Here is a 17,797-nt window from a genome sequence, read left to right as displayed (position 1 = left end):
TTCCATTTACCTAACGTACAATTTCAAACTCATTACCAAAAAATAGAATCCCTCTTTCCAGGAAAGGCTGACTGGAGAAGGCTGGCGAGGATATAATCCAGAATATGAGACAATTGGATCAGAGTTCCATTGCTCCCAGTCTCATTTGACTGATCCTGAACCAATTTCTTTACTAGGTAGCCTCAGATGAAAAATTACTCATGTAAAATGCATTTGGCTTATTTAAAAATATATATATATCGGGTCTAGTAATAATTAATGTCGTTTTTAAACATTCGTTTAAAATCTTGCTTGGCGTTGACTTGTATTGACATAACCTTCAAACACGTGGTATCTACAGAACGTGTGAAGTGCAATTAACAAGTTTTGCTTGAAAAAGTTTGTGTTTGGTTTGGTTTTTGTTGCAAAACTAGGGCTAAGAAGATGGCGGATGAAGAGCATATTCGGCACTGCATGCTTTACGAGTTCCAATTAGGAAGAAAAGCAAGTGAGGCTGCAAAAAACATCTGTAGGGCTCTTGGTCAAGATGCAGTTAGCGCCATAAAATGCCAGCGTTGGTTAGAGAAATTTCGCGAGGGAAATTTTTCGTTAGATGACAAGAGTGGTCGAGGCCGTGTGTCCAATTTTGATCAAGAAGCTCTTCAAGCTCTTTTGGTGCAAAATCCTCAAATTACCCAACAAGAGCTTGCGACAACTTTAAATTGTTCACAAAAAACAATTTCCAATCAATTGCGTGCACTTGGCAAAGTCCAAAAGTTTGGAAAATGGGTTCCTCATGAGTTGACCGACAACAACAGTAATCAAAGAGTCACAATTTGCAGTTCGCTCCTCTCTCGTCAAAACCGTTTGCCGTTTTTAGAGCAAATTGTTACCGGAGATGAAGAATGGGTGCTGTATGTTAATTTGAAAAGGCAGCCTCAATGGTTGGACAAAAATGAGGCTCCACAGCCCACGCCAAAACCTGACTTGCATGCGAAAAAAGTGATGTTGTGTGTTTGGTGGAACTTTAAAGGAATTCTTCATTATGAACTTTTACCATCTAACCAAACCATTACAAGTGCAGTGTATAGTGCCCAATTGGAAAGGTTAGCCCAAGCTTTAAGAGAAAAAGAACCCGCTCTGATTAATCGGAAGGGCGTAATTCTTCACCACGATAACGCACGACCGCATGCTGCAAGAATCACTGCTGAAAAACTGCACCAGTTGGAATGGGAAGTTCTCCCTCAACCTGCATATTCTCTTGATATTGCCCCTTCCGAGTACCATTTGTTTCTTTCTTTGCAAAACTTTCTTCTTGGAAAAAAATTTAATAATGAAGAATGCCTCAAAAATGCATTGACCGAATTTTTTGCATCAAAATCACAAGAATTTTACAACAGAGGGATTAAAATGCTTCCTGAGTGTTGGGCACAAGTAGTAGAAAACAACGGCAACTATATTGTTGATTAAATTTTGTTGTATTGTTTAAATAAATTCGATTTAAAAAAAGTATTAGAAAACGACATTAATTATTACTAGACCTAATATTTTATTGATTTTGTGCAGAGAGGAAGGGAGAGCGATAGAAAGCTAGAAACATCGATGAGAGAGAGTCATGGATCAGCTGCCTCCTGCACACCCCCCACCGGGGATATGCCCGCAACCAAGGTACATGCCCTTGACCAGAATTGAACCCGGGACCCTTCAGTCCCCAAGCCGACGCTCTATCCACTGAGCCAAACCGGTTTCGGCCATTTGGCTTATTTTTAAGAGTTGCCTTTGTATTGATTAATGTTTCACTATACTGATGTTACTTATGAATGTTAATCAATTAAGTCTCATCATTTAAAAGCAAACAATGTCTACAGAATATAACAATTCATAATTAAGTGGTTATGTTCCATTTAGTAAACATCGGATCATGAGAGATAAGAAGGAGGCATTTTTTCACTAAGATGTTTAAATTTAGCAATATGATCTTCACTTCCAAAAGTGAATAGCTACTGAGAGTTCAAGGCAAATTTCACCTGTTCATATCTGATATTTGTGCATCAGGGGTGAGGCCAAAGTTCTAGAAGGTGGCCCGTCTGTCTGCTCATTTCAGCACTTCTCTCTGGAATTGATGAGTCTTAAGAATGGTTGTTAAGAGCATCCTAGAGCTGCCTTCTACAGATGGGGGCCTAGAGGGTACAAGATTCACCAACACCCAGTGTTGCCCACTGGAATAAAATTGGGAAAGCCAGAGAAATGGACAAAGCTCAAGTGAATTTGAGGCTCATAAAGCCACAAGTATATTTAAGAGTAGGCTCAGCAAATAAGGATCAAGGTAGCTCAGGGTCCTTCATGGGGTGAAGGATTGCTGAGACTTTGTTAGCCACAGCTGCATCTGAATTCCTGCCTTTAAGAGCATATGGAAAAAATTTTAACAATGTTTCATTAACATTCTCCACTCTGGAAAATGTATGCTCCCAACTCAGGTTTGAACACATTCTTACATCCATTTTTATACCAAAGGAGATATACTGTATATTAAAATGAAGATATAGCTGTGCATAATACCATAGGATGTTCCAGAAAAGTTGTGTATAAATTATTTATACTTTAAAAGCACCAGGGGAATTAGTTTTTATAGATGAACTATTATGAATAATTCTATAAAGCAAATAACCACCTCTAGCTTCTCTTTCAGGTATATCAGAATTTTCATACATCATATTCTCATAAGATTTGTTTAAAGCAAGATCTATCTGTGGTAGAAGTAAAGGATAGTCATTTATACTTAGCTGCTTTATCTGTGGTGCTGAAGCTTATAAATATTATATTTTATAATGTCTTCCTGGAAGAAATAATTTCTTAATTTTATAGTTCTTTTAAGAAGAATAACATTTTCTAATAGTTTCTAATATTACAATAAATCAGTGATGAATTTCTTTTAAAAATTTAAAAGTAGAACAAACCTGTAGAATAAAAGAGTTTATATTTACGTACATTGCATGTTATGCAAATAAACTCAAAAATATCATTGAGCATTGTAGAGTTATACTTCTCAATGATAGGGGGAAAATTCAACCTTGAAGAAAATGAAATCCAATGCCATATTTCCTTTGTGAATGAAATTCTCCTCTAATTCTAAAATTCTTTAACATTAATTTGTCTCTTGCTTAGGATTTACTAGTAACATCGTTAATTATAATAATCCTAATGAATAATTTTAATATCACATTAATAAAAGTAAAAAACTTATTAAAGAAGAAAATAAAAATAAATGTTGTTTTGCAGATTATTGTCATCTAATGGGACTATTGCTTTTTAACAATAATAATTTTTGAGCATCAATTCCCATATACATATATGTATATATATATATATATATAAATATATATATATATGAACATGATATGTATGTATTATATAATACATAATAATTACTTCACTCCTTAAAAACAAATATAAAATATCAATACATAATAGTTACTTCATTTTGGGAAGTAAATTCTTAAACTGATGTTTCTACTTTTGAGTTTCTAAGCAATTGAGACTTCCTGGCTCTCTGTTATATAGGTAAGAAAAATGAGGCACCACCCTTTTCCCAGGTGAAGAGTTACATTCGATGTCCCCATGGTCTAAAGACTGATCTTGGGTGGGGGGTGGAGGGTAGGGAGTGGGGAGGGTGGTAGAGTGGCTACTTCCAGTCAGTGACGAGGAAGGAGGGGTCTGTAGTCACTATCTCACTGATCCTCCTGGAAAGCTTTCTCCGTCAGTCAACTTGTTGGAGGTTTCAGAAGAAGGAAGTTAGAAGCAGTGAGATAATGGTCTTGTCCTGTTTACTTCTACATCAAGACTTGAAGCTCTCAGAGGTCAGGTGGCACACCTTTCTGTATGGCTCCAGTGTCACTGTATCAAAGCACTTCAAGTAATCAGAAAATGTTGCCAGTTAATTAACACAGACACATAAAAGAGCCAATTCAGCCCTAACCGGTTTGGCTCAGTGGATAGAGCGTCAGCCTGTGGACTGAAGGGTCCCAGGTTTGATTTCGGTCAAGGGCATATACCTTGGTTGTAGGCACATTCCTAGTAGGGGGTGTGCAGGAGGCAGTTGATCAATGATTCTCTCTCATTGATGTTTCTAACTCTATCCCTCTCCCTTCTTCTCTGAAAAAAATCAATAAAATATATTTAAGAAGAAAAAAGAAAAAGAAAAGAGCCAATTCATTCTGAACTGGGAGATAATTACTGTCCTCAATGCAATCGCAAAACCCAAGGTTGAACTTTTCTCGTTTCTACAGTGCCTTGCTCATCCTGAATGCTCTATTAATAAATTAATAAGTTAATTTAAAAGTGAACTTGAACCATAAAATAAACTATATTTTAGATTTTGAATAGGGCATATGGGTAGGCAAAATTTTACTTCAAACAATCTAATACAAAAAGAACACTTTTTAGCTATATTTTCTTCTTTGGTATATCTCCTCCCCACTGATAGTAGGCCTTAATTCTACCATTTCTAGGGACAAGGACAGAAAGTTGGGTCCTTACAGTGCCATTTTAGGGCCCTCCACTACCTGCTATCTTAACAGCCTTGTTCCACTGGAAGAAGTAAGTGGGCAAATTATCTAGCCAAGCAAATCAGTGCTTTTCTTATTCTCATGGGCTTAAGAATTTCTTTAGAAATTCTCTAAAGATTATATGATATTTTGACTTTAGCTATAATGACAGTTCAAGCTGAAAACAAACTTGTGAAATCTTGAAAACAACACATAAGAAAATTGTGAGCAGAACAAGGTTTTCTAAAAGTGAACAAAGCAAACAGAAGCATGAGGTCCCTTCTCAAGGCCAGTATGCTCTATATATTTTCCCCAAGACTATATCTATAACCCACTTGTGTTATTTGCCACCTTGATTCAAGTCAGACTTCTTGGCTGTAATATGGCTGGATTTGGTCCTTTCTTCTGGCCATCCTCTGCTCCTTTGGAGGTTTATAAACAAAAGCTAAAACCATCACAGTGTCTCCCACATATAATTGTGCTCTGTGTTATAAATAACGCCTCATAGAAAGGCTTAAACTTGTTCTTCTTTATTAAAATACCACAGGTTTCCTGCCAGCGTACACATTCTGATTACTCATTCACTGTTACTGAGCATTTCTGAATGTGTAATTAGCACAGTGACCTTTCTGATTAACCGCATAGCTGAACTGGGTTACAATAAAGCAAAACCTGCCCTCTTGTGTTCTATTGGAACATTGCACAATTTGGTGAAGTTCTTAGGGTTAGTAGTTTTCTCCATGGTGGTTAATTGCCTGGGTCAGAAAAAAAACAAAGGCTGGAAGATTTTCCACGAATTCAGAAATCAGAACAGATAAGCACAATACTTAGAAGGAATGATTTCCTGTGTAGGCAACGTCACCATATAATTAAGGCTCTTAGAATTTCCTTTTAAATATAGTTTAAAATATTAAATGTTCACCAGCAAGCCATAAAAATTTGGGGTGGCTCTGAAACTAGTTTGGCTCAGTGGATAGAACGTCGGCCTGCGGACTGAAAAGTCCCCGGTTCGATTTCAGTCAAGGGCATGTACCTTGGTTACGGGCACATCCTCAGTAGGGGTATGCAGGAGGCAGCTGATCGATGATTCTCTCTCATCCATGCTTCTAACTCTCTATCCCTCTCTCTTCCTCTCTGTAAAAAATCAATAACATATATATTTTTTAAAAAATTGGGGGTGGGGGTATTTCAGGCCACTGAGCAAAACTCTTCTATGCCTGTCAAATACACATAGGGTATAATTTAGTTAAAATTATTTATATGATCATATGGCAGCTGGAGATTGGGGAGATGTTTTTTGTTAGTGTTTTATTTCCCCAATTAAAAACTGTTACTGAGAAGCTGGTAAATTTTGAAAAAAAATGTTAGAAGAAATACTGGATCAGTGAATAGAAACCAGATATAAATACCTGAATATGGGTGTGGGTGAGCTCAGTGTCAGACAACTTCCTTCACGGTGGGAAATTCACTTTTCATGACTGGGCGATAGGCCTGATGATGCCAAGAACAAATATTTATTTAGGTGCCTCCAGTGGTTGATATTAGGTGATTGAAAAAGGGACTCAAGTAATAAAGACAACATTTTTTTTAATGTGTTTGTAAAACCTTTCCTTCTAGTACAAGTATGTCAAACTCAAAGGCTAACATGAGCCAAATAAACAAGGTTTAAGTTTATGTGGGCCGCAAAAAAACCAAAAGCTTCAATTTTCATAGAAACATAAGTTTATTTCGATAGAGACATGCTGAATACAAAGACCTGAAATAAGTGAGTAATCATTAGAATAAAATGATAGAACATTTTAATAAAAATTAGTATGTTTTTTCTTGAACATTAACTTACCAGACACTGAATAACTGCACAAATTAATAAGCATAATGCAAATAAACCTATTTTTCTTGTACTCCAAAAGTGAAATATTTCTTGTTGTGCGCACCAAACAAGTCAGTACAAGACTAGTGACATGGCAATTGGCTGCTAAAATATTCACTGCTAGAGTTAGTGGAGAAAATTGGTGTGCCTACACATAAGGCACGTAAGGGAAATGAATGCAACATGATTATAGTAATTAGTCATTAGCGAACATTGTAGTTCATTATTAATAACTAGAGGCCAAAACTCTTCTATGCTTGTCAAATACACATAGGATATAATTTAGTTAAAATTATTTATATGATCATATGGAATATCCCCACCCCCAATCTTTAAAAAAAAATCATTAAAATCATGTATTTGGGGGAGGGGGGGCGGGGAGAGTCCCCTCAGCCCAGCCTGCACCTTCTCACAGTCCAGGAGCCCTTGGGGAATGTCTGACTTATGGCTTAGGGCCGCTCCCTGGAGGAGTGGGTGAGCTCAGTCAGGCACATCCCCGGGGGAGTCACTCTAAGCCATCAGTTGGACATCCTTAGTGCTTCCAGAGGTGAGAGAGGCTCCCGCCAATGCCACTGCGCTAGCCAGCCATGAGCCCAGCCTGCATTGAGTGTCTGCCCCCTGGAGGTCAGTGCTCATCATAGCGACCAGTTGTTCTGCCATTTGGTCGATTTGCATGTTAGCCCTTTATTATATAGGATTATGTATAACAGAATATTGTAAAACTTAAGTTACAAAGTTTTTATTAAAACGTTTCTTATATATCATTATATTGGCTGGGCTGCAAATATTTGTTGTGGGCCACATGCCCGCGGGCTGAGAGTTTAACATGCTTATTCTATAGTACGTATACCCAGGTAAAGATTAAAGGGGCAAAATGGGAGCGGGGCATTTGCTTATTCTGAGAAGTTTTGCTTAGGTGAAAAAATTGGGGCTCAAATTTTCCAGCAGAAACAGTAGCTGTTCCTATGGAGAGGAGAAAAAAAGGGAATAAAAACACCCTAAAACCAAGAAGTGAAACTGAGGAGTCAGATGGGAAATAGCATGACGCTGGAGAGAGCAATCTACCCTAGAGGAGGATCATGACTCCTCCTACAGATAAATATGTCACCGTACGAAACGCCTTGCCGAAAACTTTACTTCCAAAGCAGCACATCCATTCTTTGCTTCTACTAACGTCTCATCTCCGGTATTTTTATTTGCTTCTTTAAAGAGCAAGTTGTGTCTTGACTATTGCCACTCACCGGTGTTCCCTCTTCTGAAAACTATTTGTATGTCAAAGCCTTGCATTTCACACCAACGAGGCGTGCTCAGGTACAACGCACACGGGCTGGTGTCTTAAGTCTCAGACTGTTTTATGCAAGCAAAGGTGGGCCTTGAATGGAAACGCAATCTAAGAACTAAGAACACTCCGGGTTATCTATGAACCCCTTTCTCTGCTTCAATGTGGCAAGCGCACAACTCCCAACCTTTCCAGCTCCGAGACTCTTTCTCGAGCAGCACGTTTTCTTTTCATTTCAGGCGTTTTACAATTTTGAGGCTTGTAACATTTTATAAACTCAAGGTCGCTTTCTTTCTGTTCCTTTCTCTCCATAGCCTGTCCTCTTATCAAGATGCAGGCTTTGTGTGTGTGTGTGTGTGTGTGTGTGTGTGTGTGTGTGTGTGTGTGTGTGTTTAACGCTTTTACTTGAGATAGTCCCAACTCTTTGATCTGGCGCTGACTCTCAGCCCTGCGTGCTGTCAGCCGCGGGGAGCGTGTCAGGTGCGCTGCCTGCCAGTGCTTGACAGCATCACCGTGCCTCGCCGACAATCAAAGGGCTCTTCCAACCCAGCAACATGCAAATGTGTCCCTTTTTGGCTTCCGCCTGTCACAGCTCCCATTTTCCAGCTTAGCTAGCTGCACAAAAGCACGCTTGATAAGATCATGTTGAAGTTGACGCTGGGTGTCAGGGATGCAAATGCGTTGTTTTTAAACAAGGTCCTCAGAACATGAAGTCAGAGGGAACTCACCTGGCAGCTAGATGGCTGCCTTGGACCTGGTTTTCCGCTCGCTGGGCTGACAATGCAACCGAGCGGCATTTATCACAGAGCAATCTGCTCCCCTTTGTTGCAGCTGTCGGAGGGAAGAATTCTGTCTCTGGGAGACTTTGCTAGGGTTTCTCCCTATGTACCTACTATTCAAGTCACAGGAGAAAACAAGGATGCCACCTTCATGATCTCCCTGTGTGAACTCCCTGGCAGTGTAAGAGAAGAGTGCTGGGCTCCCAGGAATTACAGTCTTTCCTGAGCCCCGCCACAAGTCAGGGTTCAGTATGATCTCTCTTGACATTTGGCAGATTTCTTTCCATGCCTGTTGGTCCTGGCACTGGTTCAGGTATTAGGGAAGGCTCCCAAGGGTCATTCTCAATGGCATAGGGGCGTTTTTGAGGATATAATACTGGCCTCAGCTGGCAGAGAAGTGAAATGTGTTCAGAACATTTTTGAAAAATTTTACTTTTTATATTACTGTAATTTTTTTGTGGCAAGGTATATAACATAAAATTTGTCTTTAAAAAAAAATCCTTACCTGAGAATATTTTTTAAAATTGATTTTGAGAGAGAAAGAGAGGGAGAGAGAGATATCTTGGTTGCCTCCCTTGATGGGGATCACACCTGTAACTTTGGTGTAGAGGTCGAAGCACCAACTCACTGGGTGAGCCACTCAGCCAGGGCAAAATTTGTCATTTTATTTTTAATTTAAAAAATATATATTTTATTGATTTTTCACAGAGAGGAAGGGAGAGGGATAGAGAGCTAGAAATATTGATGCGAGAGAAACATTGACCAGCTGCCTCCTGCACACTCCCCACTGGGGATGTGTCCGCAACCAAGGTACATGCCCTTGACCGGAATCGAACCCAGGACCCTTCAGTCCGCAGACTGACGCTCTATCCACTGAGCCAAACCGGTTTCGGCAAAATTTGTCATTTTAAGTGTACAATTCAGTAGCATTAATTGGATAGAGCGTCGGCTTGGGGACTGAAAGGTCCTGGGTTCGATTCCGGTCAAGGGCATGTACCTTGGTTGAGGGCATATCCACAGTAGGGGGTGTGCAAGAGGCAGCTGATCAATGACTCTCTCATCGATGTTTCTAACTCTCTATCTCTCTCCCTTCTTCACTGTACAAAATCAATAAAATATATTTAATTGCATTCTCAATGTTGTGCACCATCACCACCAGCTATTTCCAGAACTTTTCCCAATAGTACCTCTATACTCATTAAACAGTAATTCCCCATTTACCCCTCCTCAGAGGCCCTGATAACCTCCAGCAAGGCTCAGGGAAGTCTTCATTTCCATCCTGAGACCTTCAGCTCTGTGATTTGGGTGGGAACCTAAACCAATTACTCTAGTTCATGCCCCTGGCTCCAATGTACAACTGAAGGCCAAAACATTGGAAAGGGATGTTTACTGAGGATTCTAGGAAATAAAGCCAAAAAGCATGTTCTCACCCCTGAAGGATATGGTGTAAAGATGTGGGGTCTGGGATCATGGCAGCCATTTTGCCTCCATGAGGTAAAGTTTGAAACAACTAGAGTACCTTACCTTTTTATGTCAGTTTGAGTTTGGGTTTATCTTATAATATGAAGAATCCTAACTGATAAACTTCCCTTCAGGGAATTTAAAAATAAAGTAAGGAAGCAGAGGAGTTGATTTATTTATTAACTAGAGGCTCAGTGCACAAAAGGGTCTCCTCAGCCCAGCCTGTACTCTCTCCAATTGGAAACCCTCAGGAGATGTCTGACTGCTGGTTTAGGCCAGATCCCCTAGGATCAGGCCTAAATCAGCAGTTAGACATCCCTCTCACAATCCTGGATTGCTGACTCCTAAATTCACCTGCCTGCCTGCCTGATTGCCCCTAACTGCCCCCTCCCTTCCCCCCTGGCCAGCCTGGTCACCCCTCACTGCCACCCCTGTAGGCCTGGTCACCCAACGCAGACAGCTGTTCAGTCGTCTGGTTATCCCTCACTGCCCCCCCTGCCAATCTGGTTGACCCCAACTCCCCCCCCCCCACCAGCCTGGTTGCCCCCCGCTCCCCCCCCCCCCCCCCACTGCTGGCCTGGATGCCCCATGCAGCCTGTTTGGTTGTCCATCCAGTTGTTTTGGTTGTGACGACCCCCGGCTTTTTATATATTAGGATTTTCAGACACCACAATCCTTGCCTTCAATTGAGTCAAAGGAAATTTTTTTTTTGTTCCTTAAAGATGCAAAAGAAGCATTGGTACATAAGTAATGTGCCTTTGGGTGTAGAAGGACAGTAGGGTTTAATGGTTGAGTCCATAGCCTGTGGACACAGAGCACCAGTGTTTAAATTCTAGTTCAATCACTTGTCATCTACATTTTTTTTAAACTTCTATTTTTTTTACTGCTCTGGACTTCAGTTTTCTTGTTTGCAAAAAACATATTAAGAATGGCCGAGACCGGTTTGGCTCAATGGATAGAGCGTCGGCTTGGGGACTGAAGGGACCCGGGTTCGATTCTGGTCAAGGGCATGTAATATACCTTGGTTGCGGGCATATCCCCAGTAGGGGTGTGCAAGAGGCAGCTGATCGATGACTCTCTCTCATCGATGTTTCTAGCTCTCTATCTCTCTCCCTTCCTCTCTGTACAAAATCAATAAAATATATTTAAAAAAAAGAAAAAAGAATGTTCTTCCTGCTCCATATACACACAGGTTGTTATAAGAATTAATTGAATTATATTGCATATATAATTCACACCCCTGGTGTCTTCCTGTATGTCTGAGGGCACCTCTTCTAAGGGCACCAGTCAGATTGAATTGAATTTGGTAGCATTTTCATAGCTACCAAATTGTTAGAGGGTATCTATAAACAGCCTAATTTTAACTCAATTACCTCCACTTAAAGGTCCCACCTATAAATATTGCAACATTCTGAAATACTGGGGATTGGGATTTCAACATATGAATTTTGAGAGGACAACCAAAGTCAGATTGGAGGGACATACTAGTAATTCAGCCTATAACAGCCTGGAACAGAGAAGATGCTCAATAAAGGGTAACATTTTCTGTCAAATCTCTTTAGAATGCTTGTGTGTGAAACCAATGCTGCAGGTTAAATCCTATTGATTAAGAAAGCAATTGTACTAGCTCGAAAACTGAGAACCAGGCTCTGTAGAGTGTGCACGGATCTCTGGAAAACTAGGCAGGGTCCTGCTGTGGGATCGATGCTCTTTTATTCACAATGGGAGACCCCGTGCGATTTCTTGATGCTCAGGTGGGAAGGAGTGTCACTGAGACACTGATGGCTTCAGTGCATGAAGACATCTCAGCACAGAGTGAGGAAAAAAGGGAAGAGAGAGCATGACAGGGAGAGGCCCTTCCAGAAAGCCAGCTATCCTGTTCCGCCCCGAAGGGCACCACTGCCTTTCTCATTTGGTGGAGAGAGGACGGAAGTGTAAATGGGGTGTGAAATGTTAAATGTGAGCGAACTTGAAGCAATTGACATGGTGCTTCTGCTTCATTACCAATTTCATTTTTTTCCCCTGTGCTGTGAAGCCAGAGAAAATGTTCCCAATTTCCAGTTCTTCCTAAGAGATTAAGAACTTCAAGGGTGGGCTCAGGCTCGATTTACCGCAGACTCACCTTGGATCCTGCCCTCTCCCCAGTTTGGTTCTGAGAGAGAAACAGAAGGGGTTTGAACACTTGGGAGGGAAAGGGTTGACTAACTTTCCACCTCTGTCAGTCTGGAGCTGGAACTATTTATTGCCTCACAGAACAAGCAAGAGAAGTGAAGAGATTCTCCCCTGCTCAGCCGCATGCCCCCTACTTAAGGGGGTCTTCAATCTAGAATTATAACCTCTCTGAGGTCTTTTTTTTTTTTTACTTTATTTTACATGTTGTCTTTCACATATGTGACTGTGCTAGAAATATTCTTCTGAAAATTATGCATTGATACCCATTGATTGCCTTGCAAATTGCACATTGGATTTGCATGTATTGTCAAACCAATGAGCATTGTGAGCTATGCTGCATAAGGTGTCATCTTCCAGGCAACTGCTGTTTCAACAGAGTTGTTAGGGTTCCTCCCTCCCCACCCCCCACATAGTATTTGCATACTTATTGGAATATTTAATGCTATGCTTACTCCTTAATGTTTTAGAGAAGTAACTGAAAAATGGAGCAAACGGGGAAAGATTAATACTAGTGATAAGTTTCACAAAATCGTATATATTTGGGACAGAGATGGAAATCAAGTGTGGGTAGATTTAACCTCAATGGAATGTAAACTGGTTAACTGTGGGTTTAATAGCAAAGGACAAGAGTAGGATAATCAAAATCCTGAAAAAGATATCAGAGATTTTGTGAAAATGGGGAGGCATAATTAAAATTTTTAGAATATTATTTTACTTTCTGGAAATACATGCTTGTTGTCCGGCTTCCAACTTCAATGCCTTAGATCTTTGGACATTTACTAACTAGCATTAGAATTAGAATTGTCTAATTGTCTGCTGTCAGGTAAATGGTATTTGGCCAAGACTAATTTTAGTCTGCAACCCCAGTCTCAAATATTCTTTTTCATTGGGCCATAAAACATAAATGAAATAACGCCTATTTATTTAAACTGTTAAACCTAACCAAAATGAACTATATTTCCCCTATTGGCACATAAAAGCCGCTTAGTAAACATTGATTAAATAATTGAATGGGTAAATAATAGTTTTGACTCTTTGAATTAGCAATCTTTAGAAAATTAAAGGTGCAAACTGCATTCAAGAGGAAGTTCCAAAGCTAAAGTTACTGGTTTGGGAACTCATTTGCAGGAAGTGATCATCAAAGCATTGAAGATGATGAGATACACAACATGACCCTAAAGGTAAGGAAGGTGGGAAGGATTAAAGAAAAAAAGCATGGGAGAGCTATGATTGTGGGCCCAGAGAAAGGAGATGGGGCACCTTATCCCAAATCTTCCATTTGCTGGCAGAATGGTCTTAGGTAACCAGCCTGGCCTCTACTAGCTCCATTTTGCCCATCTGTAAAATTGAAGGGTTTAGGATTAAATGATCATCAAAAATCTACCAAGGTAAAGAGGAGAAACTGCATTTTATAACGGAAAGAACAACTAAACTAAGAATCAGAAAGCTGGGTCTAAGTTCCTTTTTTAATATTTGCTAGTTCTAGACTTGGATAAATTATGTATGTCCTCCGAACCTTCAGTTTCTTTTATAAAGGGGTGTCAGTAACTCTTTCACTACTGTTAGGTTTGAGGCATAGGAAACTGACCACCAAGACATATTAAAGTAAAGTTTATTCTCCAATAATGAGCCGGAGTCATTACGGAGGTAGAGAAATCAGAATTGAAGGAGTGGGGAGAAGAGAAAGGACCCAGCTGGGCTGCCTCCACAGATGGACATGGAGAGAAGCAACATGTGGCGGGTCAGGGGAGTCTTTTTTGAGGAGAGGAAGAGGAAAGGGTTGGACCCAGGGTGGAACAGGAAGGGGTGGGCTCCAGGGCACTTTGGCATGTGCTGATTGGTGGTTCAATGTCGTGGGGATGTCTCTGTGGCAGATGCCAGTAATGTCATAACTCCACCCACCAGTTGGAGGGTGAGGGAGAATATCACTACTACAGGTGGGTTGCAAAGAGTATTAGATAACACATATGAAGACACCAAAAATGACTCTGACACTCAAGGTAACCATTCAATGAATCACAGCTAATGAATCTGAAGTTTATGTTTTGTGATTATAAAAAGGACTAGAGGGCCATTTCATTTCCATGGGATTTTTGCTTTGCTTATCTTCAGAAATTTTGGCTGACAAAAGTAAATAAACTATAAATCAGGGGATAATTTAAAATATCAAAGGGATAAAAATGAAGCAAAGGGAGCAGAGGAATTGATAATGGCTTGTTCCTGGCATAATTTAATTACAGAATGGGACACCAAATCCAGCTCTGAGTTTCCTAGCAGTTAATTGAAACCTAGGAATGCATTGGATTTTATAATTAGCAGTAGAGCCTCCCAGAAAACATGCACACTCACTTGTGGAGACCTCAATAGTGCATTAAAGCAAGCACATGGCCTTCTGATCACCAGATCTGTGCAAGTGTACAGGTCACACACCCTTAAAAGCTGTACCCCACATTTTTATTTGGCTATGGGCCTGTTAAGTTATGTAGCTATGCCTGAGAGGGGGTACTGACTGAGGTAGGAGAGCAATTTACTCTGTTCTACAAAGGCATATAGGGCCTCAGTAGAGTCAGCAGACCAGCAAAATCTAGAAGGCTTCCAAATTTTCCTTGTGATAGCTCATTTCCATGTCTCATGCCTTAAAGCAGAGTTATAGGAGAGATATCACAGCCAATTTATAGCCAAGATATTGATATTTTCAGCCCTTAAAGCTGTGGACAGAGCCAATGCTGGTTTAAACCACAAGGTAGGACTCCTCTGGGCTCACATAGCCCGTCCATTGACATCAGAGTCTTATAAATGGATAGGAAAGTTGGGAAACATGATCTTAGAGAGAGGTCCAGTGGTGGCTGAAATTAAAAGACTTAAAAATCTATAGTTTAAGATTCTAAAGAGGAGACTATAAAAAACATTTTGTTTAAAATAGACATGATTTGCCCTGGCCAGTTTGACTCATTGGATAGAGTGCCAGCCCAGGCTCAGAGTTGGCATGGTCAGAGCTTGTGCAAGAGACAACCAATTGATGTTTCTATCTTTCCCTCTCTTCTTAAATATCCTCAGGCAAAGATTAAAAAAAAAAAAAAAAAAGACATGATTTAATTTCACAACTAAACCATCACAAATGCTATCAGTTTTGGTTAGAGCCAGCTGAGTAGAGAATGTGAAGTCAGCAATTTTGATGACACAGTTGATTCTTATTAGTCACGGTAGTTACATTTTACACAGTCACAGCAGTGAATTAGCAAATACTAAATCATTCCTCCAGGGGAAAATACAGGGTTAGGTTCCTGCAAGCCTCAACATTTTCATCAACCAATCAATGTGTAATTTTGTTTTATGTGTGTTTCTGTTTAAAGGCACCTTATTTAATATATATTGTTGATTCATTAACATTAAAGTCACAGCCAAGAATACTACGACATGCTTGAATAAAGCTTAACTAATGCATTTATTTTCCCTGTAAGGCACCTTGAGTTTTGGAATGCTACACAGTGCCTCAGCACTATGCTTGGGGGCCATTTTAAAAAGTAAAATCACCACTCAAAAAGCACAAATAGACTGGACACAAGTTTACAGTAGGGGAGTTGAAATGAGAAAGCAAAGCATTGCCTTGTTCGACTTCAGTTGGAATATGTGCATCACGTGACTCATATTTTTTATCACTCTGTGCATATGCATGGCTGAATGGCCGTGGAAGTGCCTGAGTATTGATTCGGTGTTACAAATGATTTTTAACTAGCAGACACATTGGCAAACACTCAAATCAAGAGGATTGACTGTACTGAGGGCAAAGTATAAAAACATCAGTTAGGTATTTAATTCTAGTATTTAATGTAGAGTTCCAAACCAACAGGTTTTACTTTCTTTGCTGGATAAAATGTCAATTTAAAGCAAAAAGATAAGCAACATGAAGTGTGTGGGTGGCATGGCACACTTATTCCATCCAAATTCACAGAAGAATAAAAATCACAATGGAAATGGCAGAGCAGATAAAGAGTTTTGTCGTTAATGTAACTATTTTAACAAGTCTTTCCATGAAATTAAGTTAACTAAGGCATGAGTAAATTTTTCACAGAGAAGAGAAGGGTATACAACAGAGTCAAAGCTTATTCCTGTGTGAATTCTTATTGTGGATCCCAGAGTTGAATAATCATAATAGAGAGACTTCTTGGGCCAATGGCATGGAGAGGTAGCAAGTTGGAGTTGCATTGCTTCTCTGGTGAACTCCAGGTTTGCTAGTGCTGAAATAACTTTCTAGGCTCAAGATAGAGCTGCTCCTGGAGCCCAGGTACCATGTCAACAAAATGTAACCAGACAAAAGGGTCTGTCTACCTGTTTGCATAGTTTGCAGCAAAAAAAAAAAAAAAGGGTTTATTTTCAGGAAGTGACCTATGCCCAGAGACACAGGTGAGCTAATGCCTTTTTTACCTGGCTCCTTGATGGCTTGCAGGGGATGGGTTAGATAGGGGAAAAATCATTAATCATGGTGACTAAGGGAGTCAGGGTCTTGGTCAGGGTTGTGGTCTCTACTGATTGGTCAGTGCTAGGGTAGGGGCCATTGGTCATTGCATCTAGTCCTGCTGTCAGCCATGGAGTCAGTTTGTCTTCTCCATTTTTCTGGGCCTGGAGCTGAAACACAACTGAGACCTAGATGCCATCTCTAATTGGACTGAAACTTTGTCTCCATGATCACAGACCAGAGGCTTTGCTCCCCATATTATTTGATGCTGATCAGTGCCAGAGCCAATTCCAGCATGTCATAATTGCAAGTTACATCAAAAGTTACATTAATAATATCTGGAGACTCAACAAGGACTGAGTCACATATGTTGGGATGGCTGAAGGCATTTCCCCAAACCTGAAAAGGATGATTGCTTGCTGCTAGAGAGCTCAGGGCATATCAGTCTACATGTTATTGCCTCCTACTGGCCAAACACCTGAACAGCTGTAGGCTATTCCCCAATCTGACAATGCTTCTACCCTTTGAAGTGTATATCTCCACCTTGGCTTAGGACAATTTGTGTTAATAAAAAGCAAGGGGTCCTGAGATAAGGAGAACTTAGTTTCTTCAGCCAAGCTCCTCTGACCCCCAGTGCATTTAAAAATTATCTTTCATCTCTGGACTCATATTTAATCTATGCACAGCCCTTCTTCAGATTCCAAAACCCTTCTAGATGCCGGATCAAGACCACCAGTGTTAAATGTAATCCAATGTCTGGCATTAGATCAGGACCTCATTATCCTGAAGGATCAATGCTTAAGGGAGTTCATATGCAAGGGAGTAGGAGGTGGATGAGTAAGGTGCTGGATGAGACCAGTTTGAATCAAAATGGAGAAAAAGGAAAAACAGTCATATTAAAGAAATGAATTTTTATCTTACCTAATAATAGAGAAACATGTATATTGACTGTACCTCTGCTATGCCCAAAGCCAATCAGAGTGAGTATGCAAATTAACTCAACAAAGATGGCAGTTAATTTGCATACATACCTCCTCAGCACCCACGTTACTTCCAGCCAGCCATTAGAGGAGTGGGGGTGTCCCCTTTCCCAAGCCTAAAGCCTGGGGATGAGATTTAGGCTTGTGAAGGGGTTGAGCCCTGCAATCGGAGGTGCAGGTGGGGAATGGGGGAACCCCTTCCCAAGCCTAAAGCCTGGCGTGGAGGCTTTAGGCTAGGGAAGAGGCTGAGCTTGGGATTGGAGGGAAAGGGAAAAAT

The sequence above is a fragment of the Pipistrellus kuhlii genome, unplaced genomic scaffold (assembly GCF_014108245.1).
Source record: "Pipistrellus kuhlii isolate mPipKuh1 unplaced genomic scaffold, mPipKuh1.p scaffold_m20_p_3, whole genome shotgun sequence".
Lineage (NCBI taxonomy): Eukaryota > Metazoa > Chordata > Mammalia > Chiroptera > Vespertilionidae > Pipistrellus > Pipistrellus kuhlii.
This window is presented reverse-complemented; position numbering follows the sequence as displayed.